Source organism: Portunus trituberculatus, chromosome 38, assembly GCF_017591435.1.
Source record: "Portunus trituberculatus isolate SZX2019 chromosome 38, ASM1759143v1, whole genome shotgun sequence".
Lineage (NCBI taxonomy): Eukaryota > Metazoa > Arthropoda > Malacostraca > Decapoda > Portunidae > Portunus > Portunus trituberculatus.
Window position 1 is genome coordinate 1,122,501 of NC_059292.1, and position 7,500 is coordinate 1,130,000.

At 51.2% G+C, this 7,500-nt stretch overlaps 1 protein-coding gene across 11 annotated transcripts in view; it reads left to right on the plus strand.

Moving 5' to 3' along the window:
• Window positions 1-7,500, plus strand: part of LOC123515207 (FERM domain-containing protein 4A-like) — a 289,831-nt gene that overhangs the window by 233,979 nt on the left and 48,352 nt on the right. The window contains exon 1 of one of the 11 annotated variants that reach the window (XM_045273747.1): window positions 4,599-5,177. The exons of 9 other annotated variants lie outside the window; for them this stretch is intronic. The gene's annotated coding sequence lies outside the window, so the exon portion shown is untranslated. Of the gene's footprint in view, window positions 1-4,598; window positions 5,178-7,500 lie in introns of those variants that run through there. One more of the 11 variants, XM_045273748.1, reaches the window with a different exon arrangement.

The window sequence follows — 7,500 nt, forward strand, 5'->3', positions numbered from 1 at the left end:
TCTCTCTCTCTCTCTCTCTCTCTCTCTCTCTCTCTCTCTCTCTCTGATGCTCGTTTCTTTTAATCTCTTCAGCACTGGGACGCATTTTTACTGAGTTTTTGGTGTGATTAGACGGTTTTATTGACATTAGGAAGGGTCTATGGAAGTCAGAAGATTAATGGCCGGAGTCTTCACTATTTCAATCCCCTCCACACAAGTTTCTGAAGCTGTATGAAATCACCAAATAGTAACCAGAATGAATTATACGGAAGCGCGTCATGGTACTGGAGGGGTTCATGCAATGTGGAGTTTTCATGTGGATTTATGAGCTGAAGGAGGTGTTTTGGGGGTACCTTTTCCTTGTAAGTGTCTAGTAACCTAACCTCACTCACCCTTTGTCTTTCTCCTCGTCTTACCTGCACCAATCCTGCTTGTGTAGTCATTTTCTTACGTTTTATAGGCTGTAGGAGTATTTTTAGGCACCATTTCCTTGTATGTCCCTTAAGTCCAACGGTATTTTTGTATTGTGTCTACCTAACTCTCACCTTTTGCCCTTCTCCTCGTCTCACCTGCACCAATCTTGCTTGTGTTGTCATTCTCTTACGCTTCCTTATTTCCAAGCTTGTTACTATTCTTGGACAGACTGGAGCGGGTTTGGTTTGGCCTTTTTTTGCGCTGTGTTCGTCTGTGTAGCTGCTGCCGTGGCCTTGGTGCAGGAAGTGGTCTGTGGTGAACTGTGGTGGGCTGTGGTCTGTGTGGTGAGGCAGGGCAGGCTGTGGTGAAGTGGTGGCCAGACGTGAATCATTTACTTGAACGTGATCTGTGTTTCTCTCTTATTATTTTCCTCCTTCTTGCCTCATTCACTTATCAGAGGAATGCACCCAGAGAGAGAGAGAGAGAGGGAGAGGGAGTGAGTGGGAGAGGGGGAGTGAGTGAGTGAGAGGGAGGTGTGTGTAGCCAGAAGAGTGATGCTGAGTCAGTGGTGTGTCAGTGATGTGTGATTCTTACTATGTGCATGTGTGGGGGTTGTTGGCAGTGTTGCTTTACGGTAGGTAAGAGAGAGAGAGAGAGAGAGAGAGAGAGAGAGAGAGAGAGAGAGAGAGAGAGAGAGAGAGAGGAAAAAAAGGAAACACACAGCATGAGACTCCTTCCGTTACTTGCGACACACACACACACACACACACACACACACACACACACACACACAGAGTCCCTGAAGCATCATTGTGTGGCTGGCGAGGACTGAAGGAGTGAAGGAGTGAAGGACTGGAATCACCGAGGTGGAAGGAGTCAAGGAGGGAAGGTCCTGGCGGTGGCTCCTAGTTAGTGAGACCCCTGTGGCCGCACCCTGCCGCCCCCCCTCCCCCCTGAACCCTCTTAGTGAACCCTGGTGAGCCTGAAATTTCTCACCAAACCCCACATCTCGTCAGGAGGGCGCGATGTTCCCCCTTTTTTTTTTCCTTTTCCCGCGGGTTGAGATGCGCATCTTAAAGGGAGCGGGAAGTGTGAAAAAGAACCGCCCATGTACCGCCCGCAGCTGAGTCAGGCGAGTACTGGGGAGGAATAGGGGGCTGGGGAAGGCAGGGAGGGGGTGGTCCAAGGGGTAGTGAAGTAAATAAAGCATGACAAGTCCAAGTCCCCGTGTCAGTAACAAATGGCGGTCATGTGGGTGTGTTAACGAGTGTGTGGCCACGATGGGGAGAAATGACGCGCCTTGTTGCAGAGGATAGACACACGCCCTTGAAAGTGTCATTCAGAAAGTTGTGCTCTCTCTCTCTCTCTCTCTCTCTCTCTCTCTCTCTCTCTCTCTCTCTCTCTCTCTCTCTCTCTCTCTCTCTCTCTCTCTCTCTCTCTCTCTCTCTCTCTCTCTCTCTCTCTCTCTCTCTCTCTCTCTCTCTCTCTCTCTCTCTCTCTCTCCTACATCAAATTTAAAAGACAAGGTTATATTTGTCCCCAGCCAGAATAGAACATAACAGCTCACACTCGTCGCTATCTCACCTAATCTTGTCTTGTTATGCTTAACCCCTTCAGTAGTGGGACGCATATTTACCTTGAGTTTGGGTATGATTAGACGTTTTTGTTGACATTAGGAAGGGTCTATGGAGGTCAGAAGATTAATGGCCACAGTCTTTACTATTTTAATCCCCCACATGAGTTTCTGAAGCTGTATAAGATCACCAAAAAGTAAGCAGAGTGAATATGGTAACGTGTCATGGTACTGAAGGGGTTAAAGTCTCGCCCTCGCTGCCTCACAACGCCCCTGAAACACTGAAGGCACCTCCCGCATCCCGCATTCTCTTCCTTATCCTCACCCAAGCAAGGCCTCTTCACACTCCTCGTCCTTCTCTTCCTCCACCTAAACCTTTACCTTCCATCACCTCCGCTACCTCCACCCCGTCCACCCTCCACGACTCCTGTCACATTCCTTATTCGTCACTATTCTTATCTCTTTCATCTTCTTCCCCTCTCTCTCTTTATCTTTCTCTCTACCTCTCTGCTGCCTTCATCCCTCATTTCTCTCCCCCATCTCCCTTTTTCTCACCATGTCTCTTATTCTCTCCTACTCCAAAGGCTTTTCTTCCTCCAAGCTTCTCTCATTAACATATTGGGCTTCATATATTCAAATTATGGTACTTACTCTCCTTTCTTCTCCCTCCCTCATCCCTCAAACTCAATTACCCTACTCTTAAAACCTCCTCTCCTCCTCTTCCTCTTCCTTCTCTTCCTTTTCTTCCTCCTCTTCCTTTCCCTTCTCTTACCATACATCAGTCCTACACACACACACACACCCTTCTCTCTCTCCCTGCCTCTTTCTCTCCCTTCCCACTTCTCCCTTTCCACTCATGACCTAAGTTTTCGGTCACTAATGGTTACCGCAGGACAGGGTACAGTGGGCAACCTTCTTCTCTTCTCGTTTTCTCTCGCTCAGCACATCCCGTTTTTTTTTTTTTTTCTTTTCTATGGAGTAAGGCGGAGTGAACGCTTTTTTGTGAGTGACTTAGTGGAAAGGTCATAACGAGGGACAGAGAGAGAGAGAGAGAGAGAGAGAGAGAGAGAGAGAGAGAGAGAGAGAGAGAGAGGAAGCTTTACAAAAATAAAAAATAAAAAATACACTAGCCATACGTGTGAAAGAAGAGGAGAAAAAGAAAAGGAGGAGGAGGAGGAGGAGGAGATACCACCGCCATGACTGTCCAGGGTTTGGATGACCCACACACACACACACACACACACACACACACACACACACACACACACACACACACACACACACACACACACACACACACACACACACACACAATTCGTGCTTCAATATAGGCTGTTTATGCAAATGCTTGGGTCTATTAAAATTGTCGAAGGAGGAGGAGGAGGAGGAGGAAGAGAAGGAGGAGGAGGAGGAGGAAAGAGAGGTAGAGAGGAGGAAGAGGGAAAATAAATGATAAAAGAAAGGAACAGAAGATTAAGGCAAGGAGGCGGGAGTGACGGTGAGTTTGAGGTAGATGGTGGAAGGAGAGGGTTGAAGGAGGGAGGAAGGGAGAAGGAGGGAGGGAGGGAGGGTGTGAGGGAGGGAGGGTAGGAGGGAGGGAGGACCACTCACCAACCCTTGGGCGTAACCTCTAAACTTTTGCCTCTAGAAAACACAATCTCGGAGCGCCCTTGTGTCACATCGCCTGCGTGTGTGTGCGTGTGTGTGTGTGTTTGGTGAAGCAGTCGCAGCGTGGCAGACTCCCTTCCTATACTTCTTGAATGAAAGTTCCGAGCGAGTATGCAGACTTGTGTACGTGAGAGTTTATGTGCGTTTGTGTGTGTGTGTGTGTGTGTGTGTGTGTGTGATGGTCAGGAGTGAGGGTGGGTAGAGTCCACGGCGTCTGTGGTGTGGGTATCCCCGGGGCACGGCCTGTGTTCAGTTTCCTACGCGCAGCCTCGGCTTGCTCTTACTTGGCTAGTCCCTCCCTGTTGTTTCCCGCCCTTGTGCCTCGCCCGCCGCCTCCACGCCGCCCTCAAAGCCTCACTCTCACCCGCAACACTCCCTCTGTGGCGGTGATGAGGCGAAATACTGAACCCCGACTTGAAATCTGGCTAACAGGTGTGTTTCAGCGGGACGTAGACCCAGGGAGGGAGGGACGGTAGGAGAGGGGGATGCTCAGGTAGGCTGGAGATGGAAGGAGGGAGGGGAGGAGAGAGAGAGAGAGAGAGAGAGAGAGAGAGAGAGAGAGAGAGAGAGAGAGAGAGAGAGAGAGAGAGATGAGAAAATCGTTCAAGTTGTAAGTGTAAAGTATTCCCCAGCGGTTTCTCCGTCTCACATCATCGTAAACTCTGGGAAGTGATCGAGTGTGTGTGTGTGTGTGTGCGCATAGGGCGAGGCGAGGCGGCGCGCGGCGGGCATGGCGATGAAGTCACTCCAACACTCCTCTGTGTCGTCACCTCGGCGGCTGACGGCGGAGTGACGCGGCGGCGGGAGACACAAGGCACACCACTTGTGTGTGTGTGTGTGTGTGTGTAGATTAACAAGGGATGTCTGGCTATTTGTTTCCCAGTTTGTCTAGCTAAGCAGTGTGTGTGTGTGTGTGTGTGTGTGTGTGTGTGTGTGTGTGTGTGTGTGTGTGTGCGTGCGTGCGTGCGTGTGTGTGTGTGTGTCGGAATAAAGAGAAAAAAGTACCAAGCATCATTGGTGGGTGCTCACTTATACCACCTTCTCCTGTTGCTGCTCCTCCCTGCGTTGTATTGAAGGCGCCATGGAGGTGAAGGGCCCGTACACGCCGCGTCCCTGTAGACCAGCGTGGTGGAGAGGGTAGAGCAACGCAGCTAACGCGTCGAGGGCCAGAAAATGGAATGTGCGTCTTGTGAACTTTATCTGTGCAGCAAATGGACTAAGTGGCAGCGCGGAGGAGGGGCCGAACTGAGGCAGAGGCCGGGCCGTGGCTCACGCTCGCTCCTCGCCCAGCCAGAGTGACTTGGACTGGTGCGCGGTGTGGTGTGCGTCCCGTGTCGGTCCGCGAGCAGCATCACCTGATAAGTGTGCACCGTTGAGAAAAAAGTGTGTGTTGTGCCCCACATGTAAACAGCATTCCTGGCGGCACCCTCACCTGCCCCGCCCCACGGCAGGCCCAGCGAGGCGGAGGCGGCAGTGACAAGCAAGAGAGGAGAGGGAGTTTTTAAGGAGCGAGGAGAGAAGAGTGGATGGTCGCAGGTCTCAGGTGAGCGTCGCCTCGGGGCTGGCCAGACGCAGCCACCGCAGCCCGTGTACTGTACCCGGCCACTGTCCACCCAACCACACCACACCACTCCATAACCACAACACACCACACCACACCTCACGTCCACCTTGTACTATACCCGACAACTATTCCTCCTACCCAGTCGTCTCGTTACTCCACAAACCTGATTTTAGCGACCTCTCCACCACCATTCCACCACCACACAACCTCCACTCCATAGTACAAGCATAGACCATCACCACTGCATCACACCACACCACCATGTAACACTGCCCACCACACCACAACACAGCATCACAACACCACACCTGCACCTCACATAGCCTCACACATACGCTGACCACCTGACTGACTGACACCTTAGCCACAGCATCACACTACCCACCACACCACAGTACTTTCATCACCACAGCACATCATCACAACACCACACCTGCACCACACACAACCTCACCTGACTGACTGAGTGACACCTGAGCCACCTCACCACCGCAAATACCAAGGCAACACCATCACCACTACAACCCTTCACCACTCCTCACCACATTAAAACACCATCACAGTCACAGTACAACCATTTCCAACACCATTACCACATCACCACCACAAGGATACACCACCACCATAACCCTTTACCCAACCAACCATGTCCCCCGCCCCTCATCACCACGATACCTGCAGAAGTAACGGTACTGCTCATCACCACTCACTCCACACCACCACCACCACCACATACCACGGACGGGTCGCCAAGGATATCGTGTCACTAACTAAATTGTGAAATAACAGCACATTTTCTTTCACCCAGTCAGTCAGTCAGCCAGCCAGCCAGTCAATTCAGCCAGCCAGTCAATTCAGCCAGTCAGTCAGTCAAGTTGGGGTTATTTCAACATGTTTCCTCACGAAGTCCTTACAAGAAACTGTCGATAGAGTGTCACTAATTAACTATCTTTCATTAGTGTTTGTTGTTTACCTCTATCATCATCACCATCACTCTTCCTCCTCCTCAGTCTCTCTCTCTCTCTCTCTCTCTCTCTCTCTCTCTCTCTCTCTCTCTCTCTCTCTCTCTCTCTCTCTCTCTCTCTCTCTCTCTCTCTCTCTCTCTCTCTCTCTCTCTCTCAGTGCACCTGACCAGATTGCTGTGCCTGTTACTTTTTATCATCTCTCTCTCTCTCTCTCTCTCTCTCTCTCTCTCTCTCTCTCTCTCTCTCTCTCTCTCTCTCTCTCTCTCTCTCTCTCTCTCTCACGTATTGACAACGGTGACCAGTGTAATGGAAGGAATTTGTGTGTGTGCGTGTGTGTGTGTGTGTGTGTGTGTGTGTGTGTGTGTGTGTGTGTGTGTGTGCGTGTGTGTGTGCGTGCGTGGTTACATGTGTGCTTGGGTTTATTTATCAAAGGTTTGTATATTTGCGATTCAAGTTTTTGTATGACACGTTTCTTGTGTGTGTGTGTGTGTGTGTGTGTGTGTGTGTGTGTGTGTGTGTGTGTGTGTGGTAAGGTTGCTTCGACAGGTGGTGGTCGGCGGAACAGGGTCAGACGGAGGCAGAGTGAAGAATGTGGTGACCCTTCATCGTGAAACAAATGAATATCACCATACCATTCCTCCATCCCCTTTACCCCTTCACTCCCCTTCACTCCACTCCGCTCAACCTTTCCACCATATCTACACCACCCATGCCCTTCTCTCCACCCCCTTCCCCTTCCCCTTCCCCTTCCCCATCCCCCTTCACTTCAGAACCACGCAAACCATAGAGGTGACGGGGAAATGGGTCACGGAGAAAGAGAGAGAGAGAGAGAGAGAGAGAGAGAGAGAGAGGAGGGGGGGGCAGGGGGAAAGTAGGATTAGAACAAGTGTTAATATGAGAATCCTGGAGCTCAACATCCCTGGTGAGGCGGCGTCGCTCTAAGGGCATCACCAGAATCTCGCGGTTGGTGACTTGCAGACTTGTTTCTTTTTTTCCCTTTCGTTTCTTTCACCGCTGTGTGTGAGTCCGGCGTTCTCGTGGCTGCGTCTTGTCTTGTCTTGTCTTTTGCCTCAGCGTCGCCTTCCCGTCCCCGCGTGCTGAGTAAGAGCTGATTTGGTGCCCTGTGAACGCGCTCAGCCATTACTGCACCACCTTCAGAGCTCCTAGCAGGTAGCGTCCCAGCGGAGTACTTGACGTGAGTTTGCCTTCCCCCCACACTGTACCCATCACCGCCACACCGCCACACCGCCCCGCGACACAGAAACCTTCACTGAGAATTACATGAAGAGTTACCCTGCGTATCGCCCCTCAGGACTCAGGCACGCTGCGGCTCCTCA